We start from the raw sequence: 17,176 nt of genomic DNA, 5'->3' as shown, positions 1-17,176 counted from the left end.
CAATTTACAAAATGCCTATCATGTAATTACCATCATATCCATATGATAGATTTAAGAACATAATATTACAAAGAACAGAACAGCGCAGTACAGGCCCTTCAGCCCTCTATGTTCTGCCAACCTGTGAAACCAATCTGAAGCCCATTAACCTACACTATTCCATTCTCATCCATATGCCTATCCAATGGCCATTTAATTCTGGGTAATCCAAGATGGAGGACGTGAAATATTCTGGCTGTAACAACTGCTCCTTTGTTGAGGTATTTTAGGTGTTGGAGGCGATTTCCTCGAATTCTAGGAGCAGCAATTATTCTTTTATATACTATTGCATTATTTTGGAACTTCGGAGGAAAAAGAAGTCAAAACAACAGCACTTTTAAAAAGGGAGAAGAACAGCTAAAGGAAGCACATGGTGAGGTCAGGGCAGGACAGAAAGAAAGAAAGAAACACACATTGCTAACTGACACAGTTAGCAGTTAAAGCCTTTGCTGATGAATTCATGTATTGCTGGATATCGGCATGCGTCTGGGAAAATTTTTTAAAAAGTGAAATTTACAACTGATCTTGGAGGAAACTGTCTGAGAGAGGTCACAGCACAGAAGCAGATAAGTGGATTTTTAGCATGGCCTTAAAATAAGTCTTTAGTAGTGAGTAGAGTGGGTTCTTTCTTGATTATATGTTTTATTGAGCTATGTCTCCTGATTAAACTTAAAATATAAGCCATAACAATTAATTTAACCTGGAGCAATATTTTGTAGAGGAATAAGACAGTGCTATTTTCTGGGTCTGTAGACTGAAAGAAGCAAAAATGGCCCTTAGTAGGGTGATATGTTCTTCTTGTTGGATGTGGGAGCTTAGGGAGAGTTTACGGGTTACTGAGGATTATATCTACAATAAATGCCATTGGTTGCAGATCAATCAGATCGAATGGATCGGTTGGAGGTGCAGTTAGAGGCAATGAGGAATTTACAAGAGCAAGGGGATGTGATGGATGGCAGTTATAGGAAGGGGGGAAATGTCTCAGATACAGTCACATAGATGGGTTAACTCCAGGAAAGGTAAGAGAGGCAGGCAGGTAGTGCAGGAGCCTTCTGTGGCTATTCCCATTTCAAACAAGTATGCCGTTTGGAAAATGGAGGGGGAGTTGTTTTAAAATAGTGATGGAAAAGGATAGACCAGATCGAAAAGTTGAAGTTCTAAATTGGAGGAAGGCCAAATTTGATGGTATTTGGCAAGAACTTTCAAAAGCTGGTTGGGTGCAGATATTTGCAGGAAAAGCGACAGCCGGAAAATGGGAAGCCTTCAGAAGTGAGATAACGAGAATTCAGAGAAAGTATCTTCCTGTCAGGGCGAAAGGAAAGGCTGGTAGGTAGGGAATACTGGATGACTAAAGAAATTGAGGGTTTGGTTAAGAAAAAGAAGGAAGCATATGTCACATATAGACAGGATAGATCGAGTGAATCCTGAGAAGTGTATAAAGGCAGTAGGGGTATACTTAAGAGGGAAATCAGGAGGGCAAAATATAGACATGAGATAGCTTTGGCAAATAGAGTTAGGGAGAATCCAAGGGGTTTTTACAAATACATTTAAGGACAAAAGGGTAACTAGGGAGAAAACAAGTTAGGCCACTGTTGGAATATTGTGTGCAATACTGGTCTCCTTTCTATCGGAAAGATGTTGTAATACTTGAAAGGGTTCAGAAACTATTTGCAAGAATGTTGCCAGGGTTGGAGGTTTTGAGCTATACAGAGAGGTTGAGTAGGCTAGGGCTGTTTTCTCTGAAGCGTCGGAGGCTGAGGGGTGACCATATAGAAGTTTATAAAATCATGAGGGGCATGGATAGGATAAATGGACAAAGTCTTTTCCCTGATGTGAGGCAGTCCAGAACTAGAGGGCATACTTAGGGTTAGAGGGGTAAGATATAAAAGAGACCCAAGTGACAACTTTTTCACTCAGAGGGTGTATGGAATGACCTGCCAGAAAGTGGTGGAGGCTCGTCCAATTGCAACATTTATCTGGATGGATATTTGAATAGAAAGGATTTGGAGGGATATGGGCAAGGTGCTAGCAGGTGGGACTAGATTGGGTTGGGATATCTGGTCGGCATGGAGGAGTTGGACCAAAGGGTCTGTTTCCGTGCTAAACATCTCTATGATTCTAAATGCTCTTAAAGTTTACCTACTCTACAACTGTTTCAGACAGTGTGTTCCATGCCCCTACTACTCTCGGAGTAAAGGAACTACCTCTGACATCTGCTCTATATCTACCACCCCTCAATTTGAAACTATGCCCCCTTGTGTTAGCCATCACCATCCTAGGAAAAAGGCTCTCACTGTCCACCTGATCTAACCCTCTGATTATCTTAAATATCTCAATTAAGTCACCTCTCTACCTTCTGCTCTCTAACGAAAACAGCCTCAAGTTCCTCAATCTTTCCTGGTAAGACCTTCACTCCATAGCAGGCAATATCCTAGTAAATATCTTCTGCACCTTTTACAAAGCTTCCACATCCTTCCGATAATGCACTGACCAGAACTGTACGTAATGCTCCAAGTGCAGCCCCCACACCAGAGTTTTGTACAGCAGGAGCATGACTTCATAGTTCTGAAATTCGAACCCTCTACCAATAAAAGCTAACACACTGTATGCCTTCTTAGTGGGCGGCACGGTGGCACAGTGGTTAGCACTGCTGCCTCACAGCGCCTGTAGACCCGGGTTCAATTCCCGACTCAGGCGACTGACTGTGTGGAGTTTGCACGTTCTCCCCGTGTCTGCGTGGGTTTCCTCCGGGTGCTCCGGTTTCCTCCCACAGTCCAAAGATGTGCGGGTCAGGTGAATTGGCCAAGCTAAAATTGCACGTAGTGTTAGGTAAGGGGTAAATGTAGGGGTATGGGTGGGTTGCGCTTCGGCGGGTCGGTGTGGACTTGTTGGGCCGAAGGGCCTGTTTCCACACTGTAAGTCTAATCTAATCTAATCTAAGTCTAATCTAATCTTAACAGCCCTGTCAACCTGGGTGGCAACTTTCAGGGATCTACGTACATGGACAGAGATCTCACAGCTCATCTACACTACCAAGAATCTTGCCATTCGCCCAGTACTCTACATTCCTGTTACTCCTTCCAAAGTGAATCACCTCACACTTTTCTGCATTAAACTCCATTTGCGACCTCTCAGCTCAGCTCTGAAGCTTACCTATGTCCCTCTGTAACGTACAACATCCTTCAGCACTATCCACAACTGTACTGACTTTAGTGTTGTCTGCAAATTTACTAACCCATCCATCTGTGCCCTCATCCAAGTTGTTTATAAAAATTATAAACAGCAGTGGACCCAAAACAGATCATTGCGGTACACCACTAGTAACTGAACTCCAGGATGAACATTTCCCAATCAACCACCATCCTCTGTCTTCTTTCAGCTAGAAAATTTCTGATCCAAACCGCTAACTCACAATCAATCCTATGCCTCCCTATTTTGTGCAGTAGCCTGTTGGAAACCTTATCAAACGCCTTACTGAAATCCATATACACCACATCAATGGCTTTACCCTCAACCACTTGTTTGGTCACCTTCTCAAAGAACTCAATAAGGTCTGGGAGGCACGACCTATCCTTCAAAAAACCATGTTGACTATCCTTAATCAACTTACTCCTTTCTAAAATTATTATAAATCCTATCTCTTATAACCCTTTCCTAACACTTTACCCACAACCGAAGTAAGGCTCACTGGTCTATAATTATCAGGGTTATCTCTACTCCCCTTCTTGAACGAGGGAACAGCAATTGCTAGCCTCCTGTCTTCTGGTACTATTCCTGTAGACAATGACAACATTAAGATCAAAACCAAAGGCTCAGCAATCTACTCCCTGGCTTCCCAGAGAATCTTAGGATAAATCCCAGTCGGCCCAAGGGACTTTCTATTTTCACACTTTCCGGAATTTGTAACACCACCTCTTTGTCAACCTCAATCCCATCTAGTTTAGTGGTCTGTTTCTCAGTATTCTTGACAACACTGTCTTTTGCCAATGTGAATACTGACAGAAAACATTCATTTAGCATTTCTCCTATCTCCATGCACAACTTCCCGCTGCTGTCCTTGATTGGCCTTAATCTTATTCGTCATTTTTTTTTATCCCTTATATACCTATAGAAAGCTTTAGGGTTTTCCCTGCTTCTATCCACCAACAACTTCTCATGTCCCCTCCTCGCTCATCTTTGCTCTCTCTTTAAATCTTTCCTGGCTACCTTGTAACTCTCAATCACCCTAACTGAGCCTTCACATCTCCTCCTAACATAAGCCTTTTCCTTCCTATTGACAAGACATTCAACTTCCTTCGTAAACCACGGCTCCTGCACTCGACAACTTGCTCCCTGTCTGACAGGTACATACATATCAAGGACATACAGTATCCATTCCTTGAATAAGCTCCACATTTTTATTATGCCCATACTCTGCAGTTTCCTTTCCATCCAATGCATCCTAAATCTTGTCTAATCGATTTGTAGTTGCCTTTCCCCCAGCTGTGGCTCTTGCCCTCTGGTGTATACCGATCCCTTTCCATCACTAAAGTAAACATAACTGAATTGTGGTCACTATCACCAAAGTGCTCATCTATCTCCAAATCTAACGCGTAGCCAGGTTCATTACCCAGTACCCAATCTAATGTGGCCTCGTCCCTTGTTGGCCTGTCTACATACCGTGTCAGAAAACCCTACTGCACACAATGGACAAAAACTGACCCATCTAAAATACTTGAACTATAGTACTCCCCCATTTCTCTTCCTACCTATGTGGACCATGACTTGGGGCTGTTCCCCGTCCCCCTCAAGGATTCTGGAAAACACGATCAGAGACATCACGAACCCTGGCACCTGGGAGGCTGCAAGCAACCGTGAGTCTATCTTGTTCCCAGAGAAACTCCTGTCTGTCCCCCTAACTATTGAGTCCCCAAACTATTGATGCTCTGCTCCTCTTCCCCGCTTCTGAACAACAGAGCGAGACTGTGTCAGAGACCTGTGCCCCATTGCTTAACCCTGGTAAATCGATTCCTCGCCCCCCCCACCCCCAACAACAGTATCCAAACAGTAGTTTTTTGTTGAGGGGAAGAGTCACAGGGGATCTCTGCACTGTTTGCCGCTTTCCTTTCCGTTCCTTGACAGTAACCCATCTACCTTCTTCCTCTACTCGAGATGCGACTACCTCCCTGTAACTCCTCTCAACAACCTCCTCCACCTCCCGAACAATCCAAAGTTCATCCAGCTCCAGCTCCCTAACAATGCTTTCAAGGAGCTGGAGTTGAGTGCACTTCCCACAGATGCAGTTAGCAAGGACACTGGTGCTGACCCTTACCTCCCACATTCTGCAGGAGGAACATTCAACTGCCCTAACCTCCATTCCCACTATTCTAAATTCCCAACAAGCCTACTGAAAACTAAAAGAGAGGGGGAAAAAAAAAACTAAATCAACAATACGGCACACAGAACTTTTTTTTGGTTTAGAGGAGGAGAATGGATGGGAGACATGACCTGAGTAGTGTTGCAGGTAAAGCAACCGCCCAAATATAAAGCCTCACTTACCCAGCAGTCCCATGTCCGCTCCTGCTCAGCATGCACTCTGCCTATACAGGAGATAAGTTTCTATTGCTAGATCAGTAAGCTACAAATTCAATTGTCCCATGTGTTCTGCTTGTGAGAAATTCCAGGTGGCCCTTTATAAAATTTAATCTCACTCCAGCAAGTAAATAGTTTGATGTGCAAAACAAACAAACAATTTAATTCAAAATGAAAATAATTTTCCAAACCCAAATACATTGTAAAAGCGAAGAGGCACAATCTAGAACATTATCATTAAACATTTATTGGAAAGTATATAATTTCACTGTACATAACTTGCTTCCCTCTCTGTTTCAAACATAATCGTACTCTGATCTTCAATATTCAATACATGTAAAGTTCTGAGGTTATTGACATCGGGTTTTCAACTTTAATATACAGATACAAATTAAGAGGAATAAAATTTCTTCAGGAATAAAAGGATTAATAAGTTTCATTTTCTAACTATAATGAAGCCCAATTTTTCTTCTACTTGATTACTGGGAAGCTGGACAAATTCAATGATCCTTTCCACCAATATGTGACTTGAATATTGAAGATATCTGCATCTACAGATGCATCAGGTAGATAAAGTACATCTTGCACACTTTGTTTCTATTTTTACTGGGGGAAAAAAGTGACTAGCCTGAAGCCAGAGACTACAGCTTGAGAGATTATTTCCTACTCTTACTGCATGCCATCTGTCACCAGTTGTCAAGGAAGAGATTAGATTCTCGTTTGTTACAGATGGCAATTTTGTAGCACAAGTTTTACTTACCAATGTAAGCTCAAATGCTTCCGAGGTTAACATGGTCTACTTAAGTATCTGAGGAATTGGAAATGGAACTGAACATCGTACAATTATCAGTAAACATCCCTTTTCTGACTTAATGATGAAGAGAAGATTACTGATGAAGAATGGCAGCCAGTCTCACTTTACTTTGGAAACCCAAACTAAGCTAACCTCTCAGTGAGTAAGCTCTTGGCCAGTAGTAACACCTTTCATAATTTTATCAATGATTGACTGATATCCGCTGTGCTATTTATCCAGATTGATTATGCTTTCTGTGGAGTGGATTCACCTGGGCTATTTGCTCAGAATTTTCACTCATGACACATGATCGAAATTACAAAAGTACTCCTGCTGCTTTAGAAATGCACTTCTTCCCAGTTCAACCCTCCATAAACACTAGGACCTTCATTCAGGATCTTGCCACCTACATTCTTACCTTATAAAATCCTATATTAGCATCATATTGGACTCTGTTGACTCTCAATAGTTCAGCACATCAGATTTAAATTTTTCATTCTCAATTTCAAATCTCTCCAAAAGCCCCATCCATGTTTCTAAACTCTACTACTCTTATGCTGGTACTGTCAGACCATGGGATCCTAATGCACTACCCTCCCATTACCTGTAAGGGATTGTAAAACTACAACATTATTTTTATACTTCTATCATAAACCTGCCAAAATACAGGCCCTGACTCAGTTCTGTCAAACCTCTGGTTTGGCCTGAATCTTGACCTCCATAGATGCCCAGTTCCATCCACTGAACTAAATGATACATAACTCCAAGCACCATACACTAAACCATTAATGACCCACTGTACTCTTGTTCCTCCTGTGACCAAGTCAATATCAGGTTGGGTACATTTTAATAATATGTGCACAGAGTCCCTGACACAAACGAGGATCCAAAAAAATTCAAGCCTCAACTAATTTAGGAGATTAAGGCAGAAGGTACAGGAAGCAGTCAGATGCATCTAATCAAGTCTTTATACACTTTGATGCCTTTACCAGGTTGAAGTTAAAATCTTTCTATAGCAACTGGAGACTTCTGGTGGCATTAACCAACTTGCTCTTCATACCTTGGGTGGTCAGGGCTCGGGTATCAAACTTAATACCATTAATACAGACAAGCAAAATTCTAAAATATGCTCTACCAACCTTTCACAGCACATCCTACACCAACATGATCCTACACCAACATGATATTACATATTTTTCAACTTTCAAAATCAGTATAATTTGCTCACTTAAATGAAATTGAGGCTTCAAAACTTGAGGTTCCTTACAGTTTGTAGATAAAAGCTTTAAAACATTCAGAACTAACTCCAGGTGTCAAAAGGACAACATGCAATTCACACATTTGAACAAGAAGGAGTCAGCCATTCAATTTGAGTAAGCTCCGTCATTCAGAGATGATGACTGATCTGACTGTAATCTCAAATCAATGCTTTTGTCTACTCCTGATAATCTTTCACCCTCTTGCTCACTACAAGAATCAATGCACCTCTGCAATAACCTTTAATGTTCCACTTTAGAATTCCAAAAAGCAATTGATAAATATGGTATATCCACTGATTCAGCAGCATCTCTGCAGAAAAGACAGAGTTTGTGGTTAGTGTCAGGTGAACCACCTTCTATAGGAGCAATGTCTTTAAGATTGGGTTAGATTATTTAACAGTAGGAAAACAGTGGAGTTTGCACATTCTCCCCGTGTCTGCGTGCTCCGGTTTCCTCCCACAGTCCAAAGATGTGCTGGTTAGGTGAATTGGCCATGCTAACTTGCCTGTAGTGTAAGGTGAAGGGGTAAATGTAGGGAAATGAGTCTGGGTGGGTTGCTCTTCGGAGGGTCGGTGTGGACTTGTTGGGCCGAAGGACCTGTTTCCACACTGTAGAGAATCTAATCTAGGAAATCTAATCAAGGGTGATGTGGGAAAAGCAAGAAGGTGGATATGAGTGCTGAATCAGCCACGATCATTTTGAATGGCAGAGCAAGCTCAAAGGGCCAAAACAGCCTATTCCTGTTCCTATTTCTTATAGTCTTACAATGTCTGAAGGGTCACTGGACTCAAAACGTTAACAATTTTCTCTCCAAAGATGCTGCCAAACCTGCTGAATTTCTCCAGCAATTTCAATTTTTGTTTGTTTCAAACCGCCAGCATCTACATTTTTGTTTCATTATGTTGACCAGTTCCCCTTTTATCACATGTTAAAGATCTCCAATAGATTGGAGAAACATTACCTTCTTTTCAGAAAACGACATTGACTTTGCTAAATTATCTTGAAGTTCAGTTGTACATGTTTTATTTCATTCCAAACAGCCCTTCAATACAATAGCATTGAAGTTGTTGCCTTGGTTGCCTTATATTATGAGGGATCATCATTGCAATTCATCTGTATTGCCTACTTTAACTTGTGAACTGCACTAATCCATTTGTAGATCTCTGCTCAAAAATAGAAGTACAGGCGACCACCATATCTGCGGAGTCTGTTTCCATTGTTTCAATTACTGGTGGTTTACTGCGGCCTGAACATATTACATGGAACATTCCAGAAACAGGGATCAGGTTCACTATTATCCGCGGTTTCTTGGAACATAGCCCCCATAGGTACAGGGGTATTACTGTTTAGCCAAAAAAGTTTTTTAAAAATGACAATAATTTCCAGATAAGGAGATCAAATAATTTCATATGCATTTTGTTTTATTGAGACTTTTAGATTTTTGTAAACATCCTTTTACAAAACTTAATTCATTTCCCATTTTACACAACTTCGTTTTGACTATTCACGCTACTACAAAGCATTCTGAACAATTTAAAACAGTGTGCAAGTGCCTGTAAATCAATGAAAGTGAACAAAATATCATGTACAAAGGTTTGACATTTGTAGCAGATACATTTACACAGAATGGCATGGATGGAAAAATCATAAACCGTGAACATCATTTATAAGTCAGTGGAATTGAAGCTAGTGAACAGAGATTTGTTAACTACAGCACATACCCCAAGCAAAGAAATCCATTGAAAATTAAGTTTTATTACTGAATAAAGAGTTAACAAAAGGAAAAATAGTGTAATTAACTCTAAAAAAAATCTGTAATACAGGCCTTTAATACAAAGGCAAAGGTGATTAAGCTTAAGAGTGGATTTGAAATAGGGGTCAATGTTATAGTAGGTTCCAGCTAACTAATATTTTAATACAGTACCTACAGCTTAGAGAAAAGCTAAAATTTATATATTATTAAATGTAAAATTTTAACAATAGAAAATAGTGCAATAAATACAAAAACTAGAAAACGTAGGATTGGCATGGTCACTCTGGTGGTTAGCACTGCTCCTCTCAGTACCAGGGACCCACGTTTGACTCCAGCCTTGGGCAACTCTGTCTGGAGTTTGCTCATTCTCCCTGTGTCTGTTTGGGTTTCCCCCAGGTGCTAAAGTTTCCTCCCACAATCCAAAGATGTGCAGTTAGGTGAATCTGCCCTGCTAAACTGCTCATTGTGTTCAGGGATATGTAGGTTTAGTGCATTAGGGATAAATATAGGATAATAGGGTAGGGGAATGGATCTGGGTGGGTTACTCTTTGGAGGGTCGTTGTGGACGAGTTGGGCCGAAGGGCCTGTTTCCACACTATAGGATTCGATGATTCTGACTCTTAATATATTCTGACTCTTGAACCGGAAGCGGCAAGGACAGACCACTATAAATACCGGAAGAAACATCAAAGAAGCGCTTCGCAGGAGGCTCCAAAGCACTGATGATGTCACCTAGCCAGGGGACGAAACGTTTGCAACAAAAACTTCCAGCACGGCGAACAGAACCACAACATAGGTTATATGTGTTGACCATGAGAAATACAGAGTTACAGGGAAAGTGAATGGGTCTGGGTGAGATTCTCTGCAAAGCACCAGTGTGGACTTGTTCGGCCCAATGGCCTGTTTCCATAATGTATGGATTCTATGGAATTAAGAGGCAACTATGGTTCCAGTCTCTTATAAGAAACAGATAGTTCAGTTATCACTGACTACAGAAAAAGGCTCAGGCCCATGCCTGATAGGGTAAAATTGATTGAGAGAAATTCACCTAGATTGGCTCAACATTTTTCAATTAGTATGTGACTGCCTAATGAAGTTCTAATTAAATACCCAGAAGCTTTTCAGGAAGGTCCAGTGCGTTTAATCAAAGGAGCCAACATCACCTTGCATGTGGACAGGATGCAATTCCACAATTCTGCAAGGCCCACCTGGTGCCATTTGCCTTCCAAGCAAAAGTAGAGGCAGAAATCAGCAGGCTGGAAAGCAAAGGAATCATCAAACCAATCCAGTCTGCAGAATCGATTGTGAAGCCCAATGGGTCAGTTCACTTTTGTGGATCTTTTAAACAAACTGCTTTTTGCAGCTGGATAAATACTCAATCCCTCAGAGAGGATTTACATGCAAAGCCAGAAGGGGGATTGTCGTTCACAAAGCTGGACATGAGCCGTGTGTACTTGCAATTGCAGTTAGATGAGGATTCCCAAAAGTATTGTATAAACCTTTTGAGTATTAATTATAGCAATGTACAAGACTGCCATTTGAGATATTATCGGTCTGTGCAATTTTTGAGCAGAAAATGGAGAACATTTTACAATATCTACCCCGGGTGTGCTAATAACAGGGAAAACCAATAAGGAACACTTAAAGAATACGGACACAGATGTTTCTCCCAGCCGGCTTATACCTTGGAAGGGAAAAATGAGTGTTCTAGGCATTCCAAAGGACCTATTTGGGCTAAAAGCAAATTACTGTAGATGCTGGAATCTGAAACCAAACGAGAAAATGCTGGAAAATCTCAGCAGGTCTGGCAGCATCTGTAAGAAGAGAAAAGAACTGACGTTTTGAGTCTAACTGACCCTTTGTCAAAGCTCAAAGAGTTGCTAAGACCAAGTTAAACCCATTGGAAGATAGTGAGGGTGATCAAAGGTGCCCCAGCTCCCACATCTAAACCGGAACTTGGGTCTTTCACTGGGCTGGTGAGTTACTACAGAAAATTCATAGATAACCTAGTCTCCACACTGGCACGTTTGCATCAAGTCCTAAAAGAGAGTCAGCCTAGCAAATGGTTGCACAGCCAAGCTATAGCTTTCAGGAAAGTGAAGAAACCGCTATCATCCACTAAGGCACATTATGATCCCAAGCAAGATTTGGTGTATAGGTCTCCCAATACAGCATCAGGATTGTATTAGCTTATGGGTGGCCCAATGGAGAGGTACACCCAATAGCGTATAAATCCAGGACTTTGGCTAATATAGAGTGTAAATACACACAGATAGAAAAGGAATGTTTGGTGGTCATATTTGGAGTCAGGATGTCCAACCAATATCTTTATGAATATAAATTTGTAATAACAACAGACCACAAGCCCTGCTGGGTCTACTTAAAGAGGACAATGTAGTGTCACCCATAGTTTCAAATTGAATTCAGCGACTGGCTCGACTGCTATGTATACAATTACAAATTGGTACTCCGTCTAGAAGGCCAAGTGGCAAATACGGATGCTTTGAGCAATTTCCCATCAGCACAGACATTACTGGTGGTATCACAACTGTAAGAATCCATAACAGTTTTGAATTTTCTGGAAACACTTGCAGTCACAGCTGACATTATCAAACTTTGGGTGCAGAAAGATCTTGTCCCAGAAAAATTCACACAGCTGGTGGTGATGGAGAAAACCAAAGGGCCATCACAACCAGAGTTGAAATGTTTTTGAACTGGCACAGATTAAATCACAGTAGTGGACCCAATATTATAGGGAGCACAAGTGAATGACGTGTACAAAGGTGACCAGCAGGTATTGGCTGAACTCCACCGAGGTTATCCAGGGTCTCCAAAATGAGAAGAGAGGAAGAGGGAGAGGCACAAGACTTCAGTAAGTGAAACAGACAGTTCACTTCAGGGAACGAAGTTTGGTGAAGGAGCCACAGGTAAGAGACATGGTTCATGCAAGGTAGGTCCAGTGATGTATAAAGTGGACACTGCAGACGTCTTTGCGACCTGAAGAGGAGAATGATTTTCTTCCAAGATGCTCTGGGTGCAAGAGATAAGCTCCTGCACAATAGACGTCACCTGTATCTGAGGCAGAGTTGGAGGAAGCTAACCTGGTGTAAAATGCCCTGGGGGAAGCTACCAAACGAAGGAACAACTAGCCTATGTCTTCAGATTCAGAGTGGGAAGGATGGAGTGATTATAACAAAGCCAGCTAGGTGGACCTCATGGAACAAGGGTTCCCTGACTAAGGCTGTTAATCTGGTCCAATCACAGAGTCCTGGCTGACAGAGATAAAAAGGAGTCCCACATACCCTGTCATTCAAAGAGCTGGTTGAGATTCAAGGATTTTCCATGCATAAACAAAAGGGTGACTTTGTGACAGGATACCAGCCTCTTGGAGTTATTTCACAATGGAATAAGTGGATGCAGATCCTGATAGGACAGAAGATTTAAAGAAAGATTAAATTTCAACTGGATTAAAGACTTGGCCAGCTGGTATCTTCTGTCCTTTGTAGCTATTTGGGAACTCTCCTGTAGCCATATGGTCAGCTGATGAAACATTCCTCCACTAAACCTTCCTCACATTAAGAACAACAAACGTTTTATGAAAATAGTCAAATCATCCTGAACGTCCTGGGCAGTACCATTACTAGCCCTTATTTTATGCTCAGATTGTTTAATGTAACTAACAGAGATTCCTGCACTCTGGCTTATATGGTAGCAGCAGCACTATCATTCAGTCTATCCAATATTATCACCTTTTTCAGCAAGTACCATCTAAATTTTCCTAAGTTTACTTTTTAAATGCTTAGTTGTAATTCATGAGCTTTTATAAAAATTACTAAGGCCGAATGACTCATGCACAGTAGCCATTGATACCAAAGATGTACTTGTAATAAACAGAAATATAGAGGCCTACAGGTTTAAAATAAATACAAAACTCTCAGACTACTACACTGCACATCGTTGTACGTCCATGTACAGCACAGCAGCTGATGCACACACAGACTGAAATACTATATGGCACAGCATCTGTGCACCAGTTCTTTCTCAGGATGTCTCAAATTTTCATTGTGTGTAATAACTTGATCATCTTTTAATTTTTGCCTTCCAGAACTTCAAGATAAGCAGCAGTTAAATATATTGAATAAAATGAAAATACAGGTAAGGGAATTTGCAAAGCACAGACAAACAAAGGGTCAGGAGAGGATTCAAGAGGAAGTTTCCTGTACCTAATATATTCTTTTATTACTTACAAGAGAAGTAAATGATCAAATAAGTACTGTGGTGGAAAAGACTCAGCAGGTTTGTTAGCATGCATGAATAGATAGAGAAACAAAGTTAACATTTGGAGTCCAAATGACTCTTCCCAGGAACTAATGAGAGGTGGGAAACTGGTGGGTTTTACGCTATTGCAAAAGGTGGGATGATTAAATGAAACAGAAGGAAAGTCAGAGAACAAGATTGATAAGACAAAGCAAGGACAAAAAGGAGCAGTAATGATCCTAGAGAAGGGACAAAGATCAACTCTAATGGAAGGCTAAACTGGAAATTACAAGATTAAAAAAACAAATAAATTTCAGGAAAGAGATGAGCGTCTGAAATTGTTGAATTCAAAATGTTTAGAAGACTGGAAAGTGCCCAAGGCAAAAAATAAAATTCTTGCTGCTCCTCCTAATTGTGTTGGACTTCATGGAACATTGCAGCAAGCCTCGGACTGAAATATGAACATGACAAAGATGGTGTATTGAAATTGTGAAAAACCAAAATGTCAGCTTATTGCTTATGAACTGAACAAAGATGTTCTGAAAAATGATCACCCAGTCTGCATTTAGTTTTCCTAATGTATAGAGAAGGTGAAATGAGGGTAATCCAGAAAATAACGTAAAAGATTGAAAGAGTTATTTTTAGGTATACGAATAGGTAAGCGGGAGGCAAAAGTGGACATGGACCATCAGAAATTGAGACTGGATAAGTAGAAGACACTAGTGGCATTCTAGAACGTCAAGTTGGGGGCAAAGGTTTTTAGCCATCATTAGGGAGTAAGTGCTAGAGAAGTTGAAAGGGCTGAAGGTGGATATATATCATCCCAGGGTTCTGAAGGAGATAGCTGAGGAGATTGTGGTGCATTTGTCGTGATCTTTCAGGAATCACTGGAGTCAGGATGGAAAATGGCTCATGTATTACACCTATTTGTGATGATGCTGCCCATTTAACAAGGTTCTTTTGCTCTTGGATTTTTTGAAGAGGTGTCTTGAGTACAGGAGGCCATGTCACAATTGTATAGGACGTTGGTTCAGCCACATTTGGAGTACTGATTACAGTTCTGGTCACCACAATACAAAAGGATGTCAATGCTTTGGAGAGGGTGTAGAGGAGGTTCACCAGGATGTTGCCTGGTATGGAGGGCACTAGCTATGAAAAGAGTTTGAGTAGATTAGGATTATTTTAATTAGAAAGAGAGGTTGAGGGGGACCTGATTGAGGTCTACAAAATCATGAGAGCTAAAGACAAGGTGGATAGCAAGCAGCTATCTCTAGAGTGGGGGACTCAATTACTTGGGGTCACAAGTTCAAAGTGAGAGGGGAAAATTTTAAGGGAGATATGCATAGAACGTTCTTTACGCAGAGGGTGGTGGGTGCCTGGAATACCTTGCCAGCAGAGATGGTAGAAGTAGAAGTAGCGTCATTTAAGATGTACCTAGACAGGTACATGAATGAGCAGGGAATGGAGGGATACAGATCTATAAAAAATAGGCGACAGGTTTAGATAAAGGATCTGGATCAGCGCAGGCTTGTGCTGTAATTTTGTTTTTCGGGGTCGTAAAGGCAGGAATGCCAATATGTCTGGAAGTAGCCACTTTAAACAATGGCAGAGAAGTGGTCAGTTCTCCCAGTTCAGGATTTTTTTCTAGTTTGGCTTGTTTTAGCAGGTTGTCAGAAACTGCTGGTTGCAGAGAAGCTGTTACTGTGAAAAAAAGTTCCATGATTCAACAGATGTTTCTTCTCTGACTTTCTTTCTGCAATCTCTCCTGCCTGTAAGAACCTGAGTTTGAGAGGGTCTGGCCTGGTCTCTAACATATTCAAGAAGGGAAGGAGGCAGAGATTAGAAATTTCAGGCTGGTTAACCTGACCTTGGTCATAGATAAGATGTTACAATTAATTTTTAAGAATGAAATTGAGAAGTACTTGGAAGTGCATGGTGAAATAGGACTGAGTCAGCACAGCTTAGTCAAAGGGAGGTCATGCCTGACAATCTATTACAATTCTGTGTCTAACTTGCTTGTTACCTTCTCAAAGGACAGCCAGTGGGCATGATCTACATAATGCGATGGTTGCATTCTTGTAGAAAAATCGCGCTTTAGAAACAACACTTAACATGTTGGCGATGGAATCACATTACAACCAACACACATTTTAAAAGTTCGCATTTTAAAAACGGTGTTCCCAATTCATCATATGAATTACATCAACATTTTACAGATATTATAAAATTATTCTCGACAACGAACTGGTGCTACTGGTATCATGCAAAAACACCTGGCAAGGATTGTTAGAAAATGCCAGTTTGGCATAGATAGATTAAGCAAATAAAAGTAATTGTTGCCTCCATATCCCATTTGCACCTCAAAAAAAGCGGTAAGAAAAGTGAAGAGAATCTGAAACTGTGATAGTCACTTCAAAATATAAAAGAAAATAAATGATAGAACAGAAAACTAAGCAATTATTCTTCATATGATTGTTTACTTTTACAAATAAATGCAAGCTTACACATTTTCCGCTTTGTTCTATGGATCTAATGAGAATCAAATATAATTTGATACGTTCTTGTGTTGTACTGCTTGACTTACCATGTTGTAAATGCACTGATTAATGTATGAAACATTAGTAATGTGGTAATATCACAACAAATACAGATTTCATATTACTGAATTGATACAATGCAGGAGGCGGCCATTCAGTCCATCGTATCTTGTAATCAATATGGCTATTAATAAAACAGAACATACCATATGCTTCATTAACTCTCTCTCCCTGCTTCATTAACTGCCTATCAACTGTAATGTCAGTTTCAATGACAAACAAACACACAGGTTCCACTGCTCCTGCATACCACTTACAATTGTATTTTTTTTAATTGTATCTTCATGCTCTTAGCAAAATGAAACAGTTCACATTGCTCTGCATATAACTGCAAACATAGAACACAGAACATAGAAAAGTATAGCACAGTACAGGCCCTTCAGTCCACGATGTTGTGCCGAGGATTAATCCAAATCTGAAAATAATCTAACCTACGCTCCACCCAATTCACTGCTGTCCATGTGCATGTCCAGCAATCGCTTAAATGTCCCTAATGACTCTATTTCCATCACTACTGCTGGCAACGCATTCCATGTGCTCACAACTCTCTGTGTGAAGAGCCTACTCTATACCTTCCTCCTAATATCTTAAAACTAATGACCCCTCCTGGCAGTCAATCCTGCCCTGTGGAAAAGTCTCTGGCTATCGACTATCATTATTGACCATCCATGACTCTCATTATCTGTAAGTGTCAGTCAGGTCACCTCTCTTCCTTCCTCTCTCCAGAGAGAAATGTCTGAGCTCAGTCAACCTCTCTTCATAAGACAAGCCCTCCAGTCCAGGCAGCATCCTGGTAAACCCCCTTTACACCCTCTCCAAAGCCTCCACATCTTTCTTTTAATAGGGTGACCAGAAGTGGACACAATATTCCAAGTGTGATCTCACCAGCATTTTGTAGAGCTGCAGC

Source organism: Hemiscyllium ocellatum, chromosome 31, assembly GCF_020745735.1.
Source record: "Hemiscyllium ocellatum isolate sHemOce1 chromosome 31, sHemOce1.pat.X.cur, whole genome shotgun sequence".
Classification (NCBI taxonomy): domain Eukaryota; kingdom Metazoa; phylum Chordata; class Chondrichthyes; order Orectolobiformes; family Hemiscylliidae; genus Hemiscyllium; species Hemiscyllium ocellatum.
The sequence above is the reverse complement of the archived record's forward strand: the minus strand, read 5'-3'. Positions refer to the sequence as shown.